The following is a 17,207-nucleotide window of genomic DNA, read 5'->3' as shown; positions in this document are numbered from 1 at the left end:
ATAACCTGCAAAGGAACCCCTATCAGTTTGCAGTGGATTTTTCAGCAGAAAACTTACAGGCTAGGAGAGAGTGGAATGATATACTCAAAATTCTGAATGACAAAAACTTGCAGCCAAGAATATGCTATCCAGTGAAAATATCCTTCATGTATGCTGGAGGAATAAAAACTTTCCCAGATAAACAAAAGCTGAGGGAGTTCATAGCCACAAGAACCAACCCCCCCCCTTAAGAAATGCTCAAGAAGGCCCTCATGCCTGCAAAAAAAAAAAAAAGAAAGAAAAGAAGAAAGGGCTTACCCAGCCTTGAGCAAGGAGATAAATAGGCAAACAAAATCAGAAAATTGCAGCTCTCTATCAGAACAAGTTAGTAAACACTTAATTATAACTCTAAAGATAAAGGGAAGGAAAACATAAAAAATAAATATAATCACGTCATTTAACCACAAACTCTCAACACAAAACAGAATAAGTTGTGACAACAACGACTTAGAAGGGGAAGAGGAAAGGGATAGAAAGTGCATAGACTAAGGGAATAAGAGGCTATCAGAAAACAAACTATCTCATCTATGAGATTTTTTATACAAACCTCATGGTAACCACTAAACAAAAAATCAGAACAGAGACACAAATGATAAATGCAGAGAAAACTGAGAAAACCATCATAGAGTGCCACCAAACTGAATTGGCAGCCCAAAATACATTGGACGAGAAACGAGAAATACAGAACAACTGGAAAACAAGTAATAAATGGCAGCATTAAGCCTTCATATCAGTAATCTCTCTAAATGTAAATGGATTGAATTCCACAATCTAAATACACAGAGTGGCTGGATGGATTAAAAAACAAGACCCAACAATATGCTGCCTCTAGGAAACACACCTCAGCTCTAAAGACAAACATAGGCTCAGAGTGAAGGGATGAAAGATGACTCCAAACTAATGGCAAACAAAAGAAAGCAGGTGTTGACATATTTATATCAGACAAAGCAGACTTCAGGATAAAAAATACATTGAGAGATAATGCGGGGCAGTATATAATGATAAAAGGGACATTCCACCAAGAGGACATAACACTTATACATATATATGCACCAAACACAGGAGCACAAAATTACACAAAGCAACCATTAATTGACCTTAAAGGAGATATTAATAGCAATACTATAATAGTAGAGGACCTTAACATCCCACTTTCATCAATGGATAGATCATCCAGACAGAAAGTCAACAAGGAAATAGCAGAACTAAAGGAAAACCTGACCAGATGGACTTAATAGATATATATAGAACAATTCATCCAAAATCTATAGAATACACATTCTTCTCAAGTGCACATGGAACATTCTCAAAGATAGATCATACATTGGGAAACAAGGCAAGCCTCAATAAATTTAAGAAGATTGAAATCATATCAAGCAACTTTTCTGACCATAATGCTTTGAAACTAGAAATGAACCACAAGAAAAAAGGTGGGAAATTCACAAAGATGTGGAGACTAAACAACATGCTACTGAACAACCAATGGATCATTGTAGAAATTAAAGGATAAATCAATGAATATCTGGAAACAAATGAGAATGAAAATACACCATACTAACTCATAGGGGATGCAGCAAAAGTGGTCCTAAGGTGGAAATTCATAGAAATACAGGCCCACTTTAACAAACAAGAAAACTCTCAAATAAGCAATCTTAAAGTACACCTAACAGAACTACAAGAAGAACAAATAATGCCCAAAGGGAACATAAGGAGGGAAATAATACAAATTAGAGCAAAAATAAATGAAATTAAAACAAAAAAAAAACAGTATTAAGGATCAATGAAACAAAGAGCTGGTTCTTTGAGAAGATAAACAAAATTGACAAACCCTTAGCCAGACTCATGGAGAAAAAAAGAGAGGGCTCAAATAAATAAAATTAGAAGTGAAAGAGGAGAAATTACAATGGATACCACAGAAATACAAAGGATTATAAGAGAATAATATGAAAAACCATATGTCAAAAAATTGGCCAATCTCTAAGAAATGGATAAGTTCTTAGAATCATACAACCTCCAAAAACTGAATCAAGAAGAAATAGAGAATCTGAATAGACCAATCACAAGTAGAGATTGAAACAGTAATCAAAAACTTCCCAGAAAATAAAAATCCAGGAAAGGTGGCTTCTCTGGAGAATTCTACCAAACACTCAAAGAAGATTTAATACCTATCCTTCTCAAACTATTCCAAAAAGTTGAAGAAGATGGAACACTTCCTAACACATTTTACGAGGCCAACATCACTCTGATCCCAAAGCCAGACAAGAACAACACAAAGAAAGAAAACTACAGGCCAATATCACTGATGAACATAGATGTAAAAATCCTCAACAAAATATTGGCAAACCAAATACAGCAATACATTAAAAGTATCATACACCATGATCAAGTGGGATTCATACCAGGGATGCAGGGATGATTCAACATCCACAAATCAATCAATGTGATACACCACACTAACAAAATGAGGAATAAAAACCACATGATCATCTCAATAGATGCAGATAAAGCATTTGACAAGATCCAAATCCATTTATGATAACAACTCTCAATAAAATGAGGATAGAAGGAAAGTACCTCAACATAATAAAGGCCATATATGACAAACCCACGGCCAACATCATACTCAGTGGGGAAAAACTGAAAGCCGTCCCTCTGAGAACAGGGACAAGACAAGTGGGCCCACTTTTGCCACTCTTCTTCAACATAGTACTAGAGGTTTTGGCCAGACCAACTAGGCAAGAAAAAGAAATAAAAGGAGTCCAAATAGGCAATGAATGTCTCTCTGTTTGCAGATGACACGATTTCATATATATAGAAAACCCTAGAGAATCCATCAGAAAACTATTAGATATAATCAATAGCTACAGCAAAGTTGCAGGGTGCAAAATCAACTTAAAAAATCAGTTGCATTTCTATACTCTAATAACGAACTAACCTGAAAGACAACTCAAGAATACAATCCCATTTACAACTGCAACACAATGAATAAAACATCTAGGTATAAATTTAACCAAGGAGTTGAAAGACTTATACAATGAAAACTATAAGATGTTATTGAAAGAAATTGATGATGACAAAGAACTGGAAAGATATTCCATGCACATGGATTGGAAGAATAAATATAGTTAAAATGTCCGTACTACCTAAAGCAATCTACAGATTCAATGCAATCCCAATCAGAATCCCAATGACATTCTTCATGGAAATAGAACAAAGAATCCTAAAATTCATACGGGGCAATTGAGAGACCCCAAATAGCTCAAGCAATCCTGAGAAAAAAGAACAAAGCTGGAGGCATCACAATCCCTGACTTCAAACAAACTACAAAGCTATAGCAATCAAAACAGCATGGTACTGGTACAAAAACAGACACACAGATCAATGGAACAGAATTGAAAGCCCAGGAACAAAACCATACATCTACAGACAACTAATCTTCAACAAAGGAGCTAAGAACATGCAATGGAGAAAGGAAATTCTCCTCAATAAATGGTGAAGGGAAAACTGGACAGAGACATGCAAAACAATGAAAGTAGACCATTATCTTTCACCATACACAAAAATTAACTCAAAATGGATCAGAGACTTGAAGACGAGACATGAAACCATAAATCTCCTAGAAGAAATTATAGGCAGTACACTCTTTGACATCAGTTAGAATGATCTTTTCAAATATCATGTCTAATCAAGCAAGGGAAACAAAAGAAAAATAAACAAGTAGGACTTCATCAAACTAAATAGCTTCTGAAAGGCAAAGGAAACCAAGAACAAAATGAAACGACAATCCACAAACTGGGAGAAAATATTGGCGAATCATATATCCGACAAGGGATTAATCTCCAAAATATATAATGAACTCATACAACTCAACAACCAAAAATCAAACAACCCAATCAGAAAATGGGCAGAGGATAGGAACAGACATTTTTCCAAAGAAGATATACACATGGCAAACAGGCACATGAAAAGATGTTCAGCATTACCAATCATCAGGGAAATGCAAATCAAAACTACACTAAGGTATCACCTTACACCCATTAGAATGACTATAATCACCAAGACAAAAAATATCAAATATTGGAGATGATGTGGAGAAAAGGGAATCCTCCTACACTGCTGGTAGGAATGCAAACTGGTGCAGCCACTATGGAAAACAGTATGGAGATTTCCCAAAAAATTAAAAATACAAATACCATATGACCCGGTTATTCCGCTACTGGGTATTTATCCAAAGAACTTGAAATCAACAATTCAAAGACACTTATGCACCCCTGTGTTCATTGCAGCATTATTCACAATAGCCAAGACATGGAAGCAACCCAAGTGCCCATCGACTGATGATTGGATAAAGAAGATGTGGTATGTATATACAACACAATACTACTCAGCCATAAAAAGGACAAAATCATCCCATTCACAACAACATGGATGAACCTTGAGGGTATTATGTTAAGTGAAATAAGCCAGACAGAGAAAGTCAATCACAATATGGTTTCACTTATATGTGGAAGATAAACTAACACATGGACAAAGAGAACAGATTAGTGGTCACCACAGAACAGATTAGTGGTTACCCCAGTATAAGGGGTAAAGGGGCACATTAATACGGTGACTGACAAATAATAACGTATAACTGAAATTTCACAATGTTATAAACTATTATGACCTCAATAAAATAAATAAAATAGATAATATCAACAAAAGGATAGAAATTATAAAATGGAACCAAAGAGAAAGCCTGCAGTTGAGAAAGACAATAAATAAAATTTAAAAACATCTTTAGAGGGTTTCAACAGAAGATTTGAACAGGCTGAAGAAAGAGCTAGCAAACTTGAGTATAGGTCAATTGAGATCATCCAGTCTGATGAGCAAAAAGAGAAAAGAATGAAGAAAAATGAACAGAGCTTGAGGGACCAGACATAATTTCTTACTGAGTCTCTGGGCACAGTAAGAATCCTGGAGATCTGGCAAAGCACAACTGGAGATGAGAGTCATGGACATGACCTGGTTAGGACAAGAAGATCCAGGCCCTGGAGATGGTAAAGAGGTAGAAAACTAGATATCCTCCAGAAACAGTGATGTTCTCATTTCAAAAGAAAGGGGAAATCCTAGCCATCCATGGTTGCCTTGTCAGTTCCCAGACTCCACCTTCCTTCCTCTGATTTCCCCTTCTGAGCAGGCAGAACTCAGAGAGGAGAAAGGAGCCATGGGAATCCTAATTTCCTAAATTCCCAAGACATGTCATTCAAATTTCCCAACCCATCCACTAGGAGGGGCCCAGGCCAGCCCACATGCTCATGCAGAGTGCTCTGGCCAGATCAGGTGCAGCCCTCTCCTCCCCAGGGAAAAATTCAGAGGAGACTCATATCTGTGTTCTACAGGTGAGAAAATGGAGATTTGTAGTGCCGTATAATTAACTTAGTCTGTGTTTTTCTAATTATTTATATAACTTCATCCTTTCCAGTACTTTTCTGTGTTTCTGTTTGTGATATTTTCTATTAACCTGTATTCAAGTTACTAATCCAGTCTTCTGAGAGTCCACTCAGCTAAACTCATCTTTTGAGTTCTTTATCTCAAGCTCAGTTTAGGTCTTCTGTTCTCAAATGTCCAATTGATTTGAAGAGATTACTATTGTCTATTAGAATTCCCTATTTGTCATTTCCAATAATTTCATTTTTAACATATTTATATTTGTTTTAAATTCCTTTTCCTCTAACTCCAATATCTGGATATTGGTGGGTCTTCTGGTTTTGTTTGTTGTTTTGCTGTTTACTATTGATCACAGTCCCTGCACTTTGCACAGGATATATTTTTGATTGTGTATCAGACATTGTGCTCTGCCTACTTCCATGAGAGGAAATCAAAAGTGCACAGAGTGGCTGGTGGCTGGGTGATTGACACGCAAGCACAGGTGGGTAGGGATTTCCCCATTCTTTTGAAATGAATGTCATTATTTTCAGAGGACAATTTGCTGCTCTTCTCTCACTCCCATGGCCTGGATCTTCTTGGCCCTACTGGGTTCTGTTCACAAATAGAGACTGAAGTTGTTTTCCAGAGAGAGGTTGGTCCTTCCATCTTTTAGACAGATAAGTACCCCTTCACCTCTTTCCAATCAGCAGTTGAGCCACATTGGGGGTGAGTTTCACCTCATTTTAGAGTCAGCCACCACTGGTTTCCAGTGCTCACATGTTTACTGTGTTCATTAGAGCCTCTCCCTTTAGTTAGATTTGTCTCCTATGCTCTCTGGGACTGCAGGTGGTTTACGCAGCCTTGTCACCCTGATCTCCAGTATCACCTGCTGTCCCAGGGCTGGTGCTAATGTCCTGAGGGGAATCCAAGTAATATGTTAGGGGCTCTTCTAGATTCCACCCCATCCCTCCAGCCCACATCAAAATCCTGCTCATTTCCTTGTCTTCTAGTAGGATCCTTCTGCCTAGACAAAGCTTGATCCTCCATGTACAAAGAACATTCCCCAGGTATGAGAAGGCCTGTGACCTTGTTCACAGAGCAATGGCTCTTCTCCCTGTGAAATTGTAGTCCAGCTGGTCGTCTTTACTTCCTTCCATAGCCCTCTCATGTTCTAAAACCTAAATTTGGTAATGTTTCCTTTTTTCCACTTGTTGCCATGCCCCTCCTGTCTACACCCCACCTGGAAGCAGAAGTTCCACCCACTTTGCTAGGATCAAACACCACCATCTTTCCCCTCAGCCCAGCACAACAACCATTTGTGCTCAAAATAGATCCTCCCACCTAGAGAACAGGCAAATGCCACAGGGGAGAGGATGGTGTGGCGCGGGGCTCACATCATCGTGCGTCTCTTTTCTCATGGCAGCCCTTCAACTCCTGGTTGGGCTGGTTTTTCTCCACTGTCTTCATTCTTGTTTTATGTAGTTATTTCAGCTTTTATAGCTGCTTGTTTTTGGAGAGTTTGTCTAATACAAGATGATACTCTGTCATAGATAAAACTGGAATGATTTTACCCTGTTGTTTTCATAAAAAAAATAGATGTATGTTATTTTTATGGAGAGAAGCATTTAAATAGAATTTTACCAGCAATACTGACTGTCTCTGAGGAACAATTCTCCATCATCACATTAAAATGAATCACGTTAAATCCTTGACGACTTCTCCTCAGAGACTAGTTAGAAAATCTCTATTTTCTTTTCGGAGACAGGTTTATAACAGACGTCTCTTAGGCACTGTTTTAGATCCTCTTTGCCTCCCCTCTTGTTTCACATGTTCTTATAGCAAACAGAACTGCAAGGCTCTGATGCACTTGATGCAAGTGCAACCTAACGCACCTCGCATTTTGTCCCTCTGCCACACGCCTCCCACACTCATCCTGGGTATCTGTGTACAGGCTGAGGTGTCAGATGTCCCCTGTTCAAAGTCCACTCACGCAGAGTCAGGGGTCTCTTAGTGCGACTGAGTGTTTGCTGTCAGTGACTGTGTGTCTTCAGTCACCGTGTGATCTGTGTGTGTGGTGGGTTGTTGCTAGGCAGTGTGCACGGGTTTTTAGTGTTTGTTATCAGAAGGTATACAGTCATTCATTTGTGTGTGTGTGTACTGATGTTTATTATGGTTAGAGACTTTATGGTTGTGTGATATCTAGATGAATGTGAAATAAATACATATGTGTGGTCAATGTTTGTGTGTGGTAAGAAGGTGGATTAATATTGTAAGACCTGAGAATGTGTGGTCAGGATGTGCATATGCGGTCAGAATGGGTGTTTTCTATCACTGTTTTTGTGTGGTCACAAGGTATATGGGCACTTGGAAAATCTGTGTGTGTTTTCAGTATTTGCATGTGGTTACAGGGTGTATGGTCATTGTGGGGTGTGTGTGTGTGGCTATGACGTGGTGAGGGAGCGGTAGTGGGAGATGCATTGTAAACTTGCCCAACTATTTAACAGTCACCTACATCAGAATCCCAATTTTTCCAGCAAATTTCAAGAGATTCTCTGAGGGGCCTGGAGGGAGTGCTGGGGCTAAGAGATGGGAGAGTGTTTGTTTGTAATGATAGAAGAACAGAGTGGAGAGTATATGTTCAGGGTTTGTGTATGTGTGTATGTGGGCAGGGGTTGAGAGATCTGTGTCTCTTCCAGGTGTTTATTGGCACTGGTATTTGTGGAGGGGTAGTTTTAGGTTTCAGGGGTGTGGAAGTGTTGTATGTTTGTTTGGAGGCTGTGCAAAGCTATGTTTGTTTCCAAAGTGTGGAAGGGTTGTGTGAATGTGTATGTGTGGTTGCTCCTATGTGAGTGCAGTGGCCTCAGTGGGTTGTTATAAGAAAGAGGTGTCAGAGTCACATGCCAGTCTCTGAGGATGCCTGCTTCTTTATCTTTGAGGAGAAAGAGTAAAGGTTTATGGAATTACTCTGAAAATTTTTAGAAAGAATTTATGCTCAGGCCGAATAGCCCAGGAGGTTCCTCATCTGACTGTCCCTTGAGAAGAAGGTCCAGCCCAAGGTTTGGAGGCTGAGAGCCTGAGTCTGATCCCTGGGGAAGGTGTGGGGTCACTGGGTAGGGATTGGCAGTCCCAGCTAGTCAGGCTGCACTTCAGAGCTGGGCTGCATTTCTAGTGGCAAAGATGGGCAGCAAACAGAAAGAAAAGCAGGAGCTTTAGAGTCTGTGCCAGGGCAGACAGGGTCCAAAGAAGCCAGGGCCTCCTTGAGTTTAGGGGTGCTGGAGCCCAAGGTGGGTGCAGCACTAGGGACAGCCAGACTAGCCCAGCAGGTGCCAACAGACCACAGTGGATTCTAACAGGCTGGCTGCCAGTCTCCAGTCATCTCCTCTCCCCAGAAGTCCCGCCTCATTATTGAGAGCTGCAGTACCCGCTTCCCTGCTCCTTTCACTCCTTCATAACAGCAATTCATTGTAATGACTGTGCTGTTTGCCAGGGAATGATGCAATGCATGCTTGACATTTCATAGCGTTACTTACATCTTAAATAAAAAGGATGACCAAGCTATACAACAGGAATGTCCAAATAAGTCATCACCTTTTACTTTGAAGTATTTTAAAAATGTGGATCTGGTGATCCTCTGAACTAGGAGTCAGAAGATTCGAGCACAACTGCTACAGAACAGCTGATGAAACTTGGAGGAGGCCTCTCCATCTCTGTCTGGGCCCTGGTTTCTGATTCATTCATTCATTCATTCCACGAATAGTGATGGAAAGCCTATACTCTTCTAAGCATGAGGACATCATGGTAAGACAAAACACACACAGCCCCTGCCTTTATGGGGCTTATAGTCTAGTAGAGCAAACAGATTTAATCAAAGAACTATAGAATAGAAGTATAGCCACAAACCGAACTAAGGTCTCAGAAGGGAAGGACCAGGATTGTGTGAAGATTATTACAGAGGAACTGACTTCTTTTCAGGGATGAAGGCAGCTGTCCCTAAGAAGGTCCTGCTTTTCCTGAGACCTAAAGGATAAACAGGAGTCACCAGGTGACAGGTGGGAAAGAGCATCGTGGGTGGGAAGGAGCAGCGCAAATTCTTAGAAGTTTCATGGACAGATTACAAGCCCCTGAAAGGGAACACCAGACCAGGGCTTGGGAGCAGGTGGATACTCAGAGAAGTGTATCTAGGGAACAGAGTGGGGAATAGGGAGAGTGAAGGCGAAGGAAGGAAAGTGAGAATAAGGGCATGTTATCCAGATGTCCACACACTGAGAGGATTTGGAGTTTAATCCAAAGGGATCTCTAGAGATCCCACTAGAAAGCAACTCAGAATTGTCTGCCCAAGGGACAGAAGGGAGAGGCATTTATCCACCAGATCCTGTGTCCTATTGGTTGAAAGTTGTTCCATGATGAGCAGGGCTGGAAGCCAGGGATGTGTGAATCCTATGAAAACCTGCATGGAACCATTTGCCAGAGCCCTGGCTGGAATCCAAGTGAGTGTGAGAAGAAGTAAGGGAGGCGACGAAAAGTTCCAACTCTCCCCCAACCTGGTGCCCAGTTTTGGAACATAATGCAGGCCCAGCTGGTGTGGGAGGGAATGCAGCAGGGACTGGGGCAGTGAGGGAGACTGCTCAGGGTCACCTCCCCATAGAGCAGGCTGCAGGCTAAACCTGCCTAATACCAGCCTTCTCTCCCAGAAGTCACCCCATCAGTGACAGACCCGGAGGCTCAACCCAGCAACCCCAGGCAAAATGGGAGGTACCCACCTTCCCAAGTGTGATGGCCCCTGCAGAGCTCAGCCCGAGGGAGGTCGCAGGGACCTGAGGAGCTCAGGGAACCCCAAACCCAGGATTCCTGCCTTTATGTCCCCTCCACTCTGGGCCCCTTCACAGAGTCACTCCAGCCTGGGCCATCGCTCCCTCTCCACCCACCCTAGGCCGGCTCCCCCTTTCCTCCTTGCTTCCTCTGGTCTCTGCTTCTCTCTATTCCTGTCCCTCTCTGTCTCCTCCTGTTACTCTCTAGGACTTGATCACCCTCCCATACATCATTCACCGTCTCTCCCCCGCCTGTCTCTTTCTTGTCTCTCTCCCCAGGCCCTCAGGCCCACAGGCCCTCTGTTCCGCTCCAGCCCTGTCCAGGACCACAGGGCACAACAGCCCCCACATCCCCTCCCTGCCATGTTTTGGCCCAGGCTCTGCTTGCAGTGAATGAGAATCTGGTTTACAGAGTGTGCTCATGCTGAGATTTACTGCTGTGCTGCTGTTCCCAGCCACTCCTGGGCAGCGTGTGCACAGTCAGACCTTGACCCCTTGGTGTTCTGGCCTCGACCCCAGAGCAGTTGGGGGGCTGGCTGCTTCCCCTTGCTTGGCAAGAGGGAGGGCCCTTCAGGCTCCAGGGGCTGCTGGGGCAGAATGGATTCGATTGGGGCACCTGGAAGGAGCCCGATTTTTCCACCCCAGCACCTTCTCCTTGGTTTGTGTGTGTGTGGGGGGGTCCCATGCCATTGCCCTTTGCCTTGCCCATCCCTCAATAAGGAAATTGTGGGAGGATTGTGGGAGCTCATGGGACTTACCAAAAAACTGTGTTGCCATCAGCCCTCCACAAAGCCTGCTTGGACTTGGTATTTTGGGGGGCTGCTGGCAAGTTGAGAAGGGCACAAAACCTGGATTACTGCAGGGCCTCCTCACTGGTCTCCCGGAGCCACTCCTGGCCCCTCATCCATTCCCCACCATCAGAAATTGGCCACTTCCTGGAGACGGATATCTGTCTCTCTGATCATCAGACACCCCTGGGACCGGCATGCACCACGTGCTCAGTGAGTATTTATTGACTGAACAAACACAACCATGGCCAGATCTAGATGTCGGATGTGTCCACCACCCCAGAAGGATTTCTTGGGCCCCTAGCAGGCAATACTGCCCCCAAGGAATAACCTTTCTTCTGCCCCATCACTGTGGTTTTTGCCTGTTTTTGAACTGAGTGTACGAGTCACACTCAGCACACTCCCTGGGGTGAGTCGGTTGGTCCTCCGAGAAGCAGATGCTGATCCTGAGTTCAAACTGTAAAGGGTGTAATAGGGGTGACAACAGGAAATACAAAAGCGGAGGGGCAGGATTGGGCAGGGAAGCATCCAGAACATAGGAAACTGCCATGGCCTGTTTATGATGGCACAGGGTCCTCCCTTCAAAAGGATTGTCCTGTAAGGCAAAGAGATTTGGGGTTATTTCGATGTGATTGTATTTATTCCTGTATACATTTGTCTTCTATAATATATCTGTGGCTTCTGATGAACACTTTAGTGTGTGGCTGCATCTGTGTGTTTATATTGAATGGAAAATAACTGTCTTCAGGTCTCAGCTGTAGATCTCTGAACTCACACATTCTCAAAATTATCTTTTCCTCCTTTAACTGGTAGGACCTGAATTTTGATAGAAAAAAGTGTGTGCGGGGGGTCTCTTTGCTTTATCTTTTGAAGCAGAGATTGCAAATCTCTGGGCCTGAGCTCTTACACCCTTAGTTTAATTGAATGTACTGCAGTGACCGTCTTCTGATAATCTTCTGTGTGGAGACATTTTCATCTAAACAGTGAGAATGGTGAGTGCCAACATGTCCCAGCCATTTTGCAAGACCCTTTCATTATGCACTTAATCTTGTCTTCCTCACAATGACCTCAGAAACCAATATCACCCCCTCACACACACGACGGGGCTGAGGCTCTGAGTACGCCCCACTGAGAGTTGGTATTAGGGGCTGAGACAGCAGGAACACAGGCAAAGAATCTGGATACCGCGTGGTAAATTTGGGGAGATGCAAAGCTGACAGTTAGGGGTGGTGACTAGAAGATGCAGGGATGTGGTGAGAGGGGTCCAGCAGGGGAGGTTCCTGATCAACCCTGAATGCCCCGGGAAGAGTCTGACATGCTGAAGGCCAAGGCAGCTGCTCGGCTGATCTAGAGCCTGTCTTCACGTTTAGTCTCACTGGGGCACAATCAACTCAAGCAGACAAAGGATCCGCAAAGAGCCAAGTTACATTTCCAAACCTCCAGGGCTTTTTTTCTGTCACGCAGATCCAGAACTTTCGGAAATCCAAGGGAAACAAGAAGATTTAGATTATGAACTAAGGGCTCTACGGCAACAGTGACATTTTGATGAGGATAATTGCATTGCCCACACCGTGTGATCTGAAATGCCCACACCATGCAGTAGTTCTGCGTGGACCTCACGCTGCCTTCACACTCCCTGCTCAAGCTGATGCCCAGCTGGGTATGGCCTTCCAGCTCCATCTAAGGAAGCCAACCAACTCCTGCTGGGCACCTCCTCAATTCTTCCTTCTCTTCACAACCTCCCACTTCATCCTGGTGAGATTCACGTCGCCCTCTTTTGTTCTCTGGGGCCCTTCACTGCTGCTTCCATTATGGTGATCACAAGATCTTTAATGGAAATGTCTCTCTCTGCTATAGGACACCTTAAACCCTTGAAGTTAGGGGTGTGCCTCACCCCCCACAGAGCCTGGCACATGGTCTCTGTACAATGTGCATCTGCAGAACTGCTCTTTCTGCCTTTCTGTCAAAAGCCTTTTTCCTTCTATACAAGAGATACTTGCTCCCCAGCTCAGTATGGGGAAATTAACGGCCCACTCCATGTATGCCCTGAGAAACTTGAGGAACATTACAGTGACCTCAGCCAGGTTTACGCTTGCATTGCAAAGCTCTGGAGTGCTATCTCTATATCTTCTCCAAAGACTCAACAAGAAAAAAGATGAATATGTTCTACAAATCAGCTCATAGTGTTTAGATCATCTTACCAATCGGTAGAGGTGGAGGCAACGGTTGAAGTTTCACAGGCCTTCAGTGTGAAGGAGATGCGTGCGGCCCAGAGCCCATGGGGATGGCAACGCCGGGTGGTTTTTGAGTGGAGGAGGCCCTCTTGCCTCCATGATGACCTGTGGAACAGAAAGTTAAAAGTACCTTGATGTGGCAGACACAAGCACCAACACCAACAAAAGCTGAAACCCACTGAAGTGGGGGCAGCATCTGGCACCCTCCCCTTCATCCAGTTCCAAGAGAGCAGCATCAGTGCCAGACCACTCTACCCCTCCCACTGGGGCCCATGGAGAGCTTAATGCAGTTATAGAAGCCAACGCAATAAATTATTGTCACCACACATGTCTCTGCCTGTGTCAGCAAATCTTAAGCCAAACAGCTCAAATGAACAGCTTTTCTTAGTGGAAGGTAAATATTGTCACCAGATTCACCTTGAAAATTCTCTGCTCTGCATTAAGAGGGATAGGGCTGTTCAACATGGCTAGAAATCTCTAGTACTGTTTCCTACAATTTCTCAGTTCTATGTTTCTTGGAGGGGAGAGAGTGCTGAATCATATAAGAAATTAACCCAGGGTTTAAAAGAAAAAAAATTCTTCCTTAGTCCTTAATGAAAAAAGGCATTGTGGTATTAGTACTTGAAACAGCAGTGAACAGCATGGAAGAAGGCAGAGCTCAATTCATGCAGTGAACACAAAGTCTCAAAAGTCAAATTATGGTCATGACTTAGTCGCAAAACCAAGTCTTGATTTGCTGAGGAAGATTCGCCCTGAGCTAGCATCTGTTGCCAATCTTCCTCTTTTTGCTTGAGGAAGATTCGCCCTGAGCTACATCGGTGCCAATCTTCCTCTATTTTAATATGTGGGTCACCACTACAGCATGACCGCTGACAAGTGGTGTTAGGTCCGTACCCAGGAACCGAACCCAGGCCGCTGAAGCAGAGTGCACTGAACTTAACCACTAGGCCACGGGATGCCCCCACCAAGTCCTGATTCTTGATGTCCCAATTTCTATCTGACTTCAACGTAGCATGTATACTTTGAATGATGCTCTTAACAATTTCATTAGTGCATTCAAGTGATTTGAGGTTATTCTTCACCAAAACATATAGAGATTAGTCATATTTACTCATGAATTTTACTTGTGTTTTTAGAGTGTGATCTAGGAAAAAGAAGGGATTTTTACCTTAAATTTATGTGCTTTGTTTTCCCTCTTTTTTTCTTCAGCACATTTCTTTGCTTCACTGATCTATACAAATATGTAATAAAGTATTCAGAATTCAAAAATATTAATTATAGCAATAGCAAAATCTATCTCCTGTGGGTAAGTCCTTACTGAAATTAAAAAGGGGTACTTTACATATAAGATGCTTGCTTTAAATTTAGACTGTTAAACAACGTAATGAAATGGGACACTAGGATGAAAGAAGAGACAGCAAAATAAGTGAACTAGAAGAAAGTGGAAGTACTTCAAGGTGAAGCCATGAAAATAAAAATTAAAGGATGATTATACCTTCTGTTCATAAATGGCTATTTTTTTTTTCAGTTCTGAGTTTTCCTGCCTGCATTTCTTTATCCTCTCAGAAAGGTGATCTAAATTAACTAAAAAGAGAGAAAAAAACATTTCTATTATTACTAAAACCAATAAAATTGAATTACCCCAATGTGTCAACAGCAAAGCCACATTACTGGCACTATGAGCGTAAATAACTTTCTAGCACGACTATGATCCCTGAAAAAAGCAAGTTTCAGTTAGTGGCACCTAAAATGTAGGAAACAGATATGGAAGTCAGAACCCTATTTCAATGAGGTTCCTATTTAATCTTTTTTCAAAGATGAAGAAACACAATGAAATGTCTTAGCCTAACATCTCATCATTAAGCAGTATTCTTAGAAAATGTGAACCGTTCAAACAGCCCTGTCATCACCAGAGGAGAAATAAAGAAAAATCAAGCAACCTATGTACTTATATTCTGTCCTCCAATTATCAAATCAAATAAATACATCAGTGTAATTGCTTAAAAAACAAAAATCAAAATGAAAAAACAAAACACTTGACTTCTTCCAGGTTTCATCCCCTTCCACCCACCCTTTAAAACTTCCCAGAAAGATCCTTCTAAATGTCACTTGACTGGCTACTCAAAGGCCTCTAACACCTTCCTGCTGCCCAGCAGATTCCTTTCATGAGAACCAGGGTTGGTGGCTCAGGAGGACAAGGTCTTTGGAATCAAACACACTTGGGTACAATCTCGGCTTTGCCACTTGGTCATTAGAGCACCTGGATAACTCACAATCTCTCTAAGTCACAAGATTTATCAACACAAAGATGCAAATATTACCACCCGCCACATAGATAAACAACACGCTTGAAATACACATTACAGGTGGATAACACATATAAAACACCTCGAGCACAGCCCAGCATTCCAGAATCTTCTGACAGGCATTTAATTCTATTGTTTGACCGCAAAGTACAAACTTATCATTCTATTTGCACAATGTGAGAGTTCTGCTGCCCTGAGGTCACACTTCTCTATACCACCAATGCTGCATTCACCATAAGAAACACCAGCATTTGAGGACCTACTGTGTGCCACACAGCCACCCTGCTTCTCAACAGAGAGCATCACTTAATCATCTCAGCCTATGAAGCCCATGCAGAATTCACTAGCCCCACTTTGTATCCTATTCACTTCTACTTATTCTCCACTGGCCTTAGAGGCTCCTTTTACTGAAGACTCGTAACACATGGTTTACACCTCTGTTGTGGCACACACTTTGCCTGGCAATAGCTAGGTTCTTTTCTAAGCCTTAAGCTTCTTGATAGGCTCATATAGAATCTTGATCATCTTTACATTTCCCCCAATAGCTAGGTCAAAGTACTCCCACCAATTGCAGACTCACGTCATAACTGGCTTTCTAAATATTTCTAATCGGAATTAAACTCCTCCCCTTCTCCCTACTCATGTGATCTGTTCCTACTCTTGGTCTCCCACCTCAATAGGTGGAAACTCAATCTATACTGTCATTTAGGCTGCAAACCAGGAATAGTAAAATTGTCAAGAGTTAAGAGGCCAACTAGACCTGAGAAGCCAAGGTATTTACTTCTAGCTGAATTAGAATCCACATCAAACATCTGTATTGAGAAAATATGACAAAGAAAACAGAAGCTTGAAATCTTACCTTGATGCACTGTAGGCTTTACCTAGAAGAGGGAGAAACAAAATTACATTTGATATAAAAACATATCATTTTAAAAATAAATCTACAGTTCCTGATCATACAGTCAAAATCATAATCCAACAGTATTATAATAATGGTGTAGTTAAAACAAATTCATAGAATTATAAGCAGTAGAAAGAAGTTCCTGTTTAAATGGTGATATTTCATAAACCATTTCTGATAAAGAGAATTAAAGTAAATATCTTACTTTGGAACAAAATCTCTACTTACATTCTACTAAATGCACACCAGTCTACTTCACTTCAATAATGGAAGTGGCAGATATTTGAAAATTAATATGCTAATGCACCGATTACCTGGCACTATTTTTGTCAACTCCAAGAGCCATAATAAAGTCTAGAACCAAGGACTGTTTTCAAAGCCCCTAAGAAAACAAAAATAAAGGCAAAGTTTTGGACTAAAATATGCCTTTTCACTCACCAGAAACACCTTAGAAATCTTTTATTCAGTGTTGACTATTCACTGAACTGACAAACAATTCCAACATATCAAGTCCTGTGACTTTTCCCAGATCACTAACAACAAAGGTTGTCAAATCAGAAATGGAGTGGGAGATGGCTAGAGAAAATGCACAAGCAACAACAGTAATCACAGCTAACACTTACAGAAAGAGCAAAAAGTGCTTCTCAAACCTGTGTCATCTCCTGAAGACATCACTGAATTACAGCTCAATAAAACCCAGGCAGGGCCCCAATTAAACACCA

General features: G+C 42.1%; 1 long non-coding RNA gene across 1 annotated transcript; it reads right to left on the bottom strand.

The window, feature by feature from the left end:
- Positions 1-11,346: 11,346 nt before the first annotated feature.
- On the bottom strand, positions 11,347-14,511 carry LOC131422964 (uncharacterized). Its single transcript, XR_009224161.1, has 3 exons — positions 14,447-14,511; positions 13,246-13,383; positions 11,347-11,639 (listed from the first exon to the last, which is right to left on the bottom strand). It is a non-coding gene; the product is annotated as an uncharacterized LOC131422964 (long non-coding RNA).
- Positions 14,512-17,207: the final 2,696 nt, after the last annotated feature.

This window comes from Diceros bicornis, chromosome 26 (assembly GCF_020826845.1).
Source record: "Diceros bicornis minor isolate mBicDic1 chromosome 26, mDicBic1.mat.cur, whole genome shotgun sequence".
Lineage (NCBI taxonomy): Eukaryota > Metazoa > Chordata > Mammalia > Perissodactyla > Rhinocerotidae > Diceros > Diceros bicornis.
This window is presented reverse-complemented; position numbering and strand designations above follow the sequence as displayed.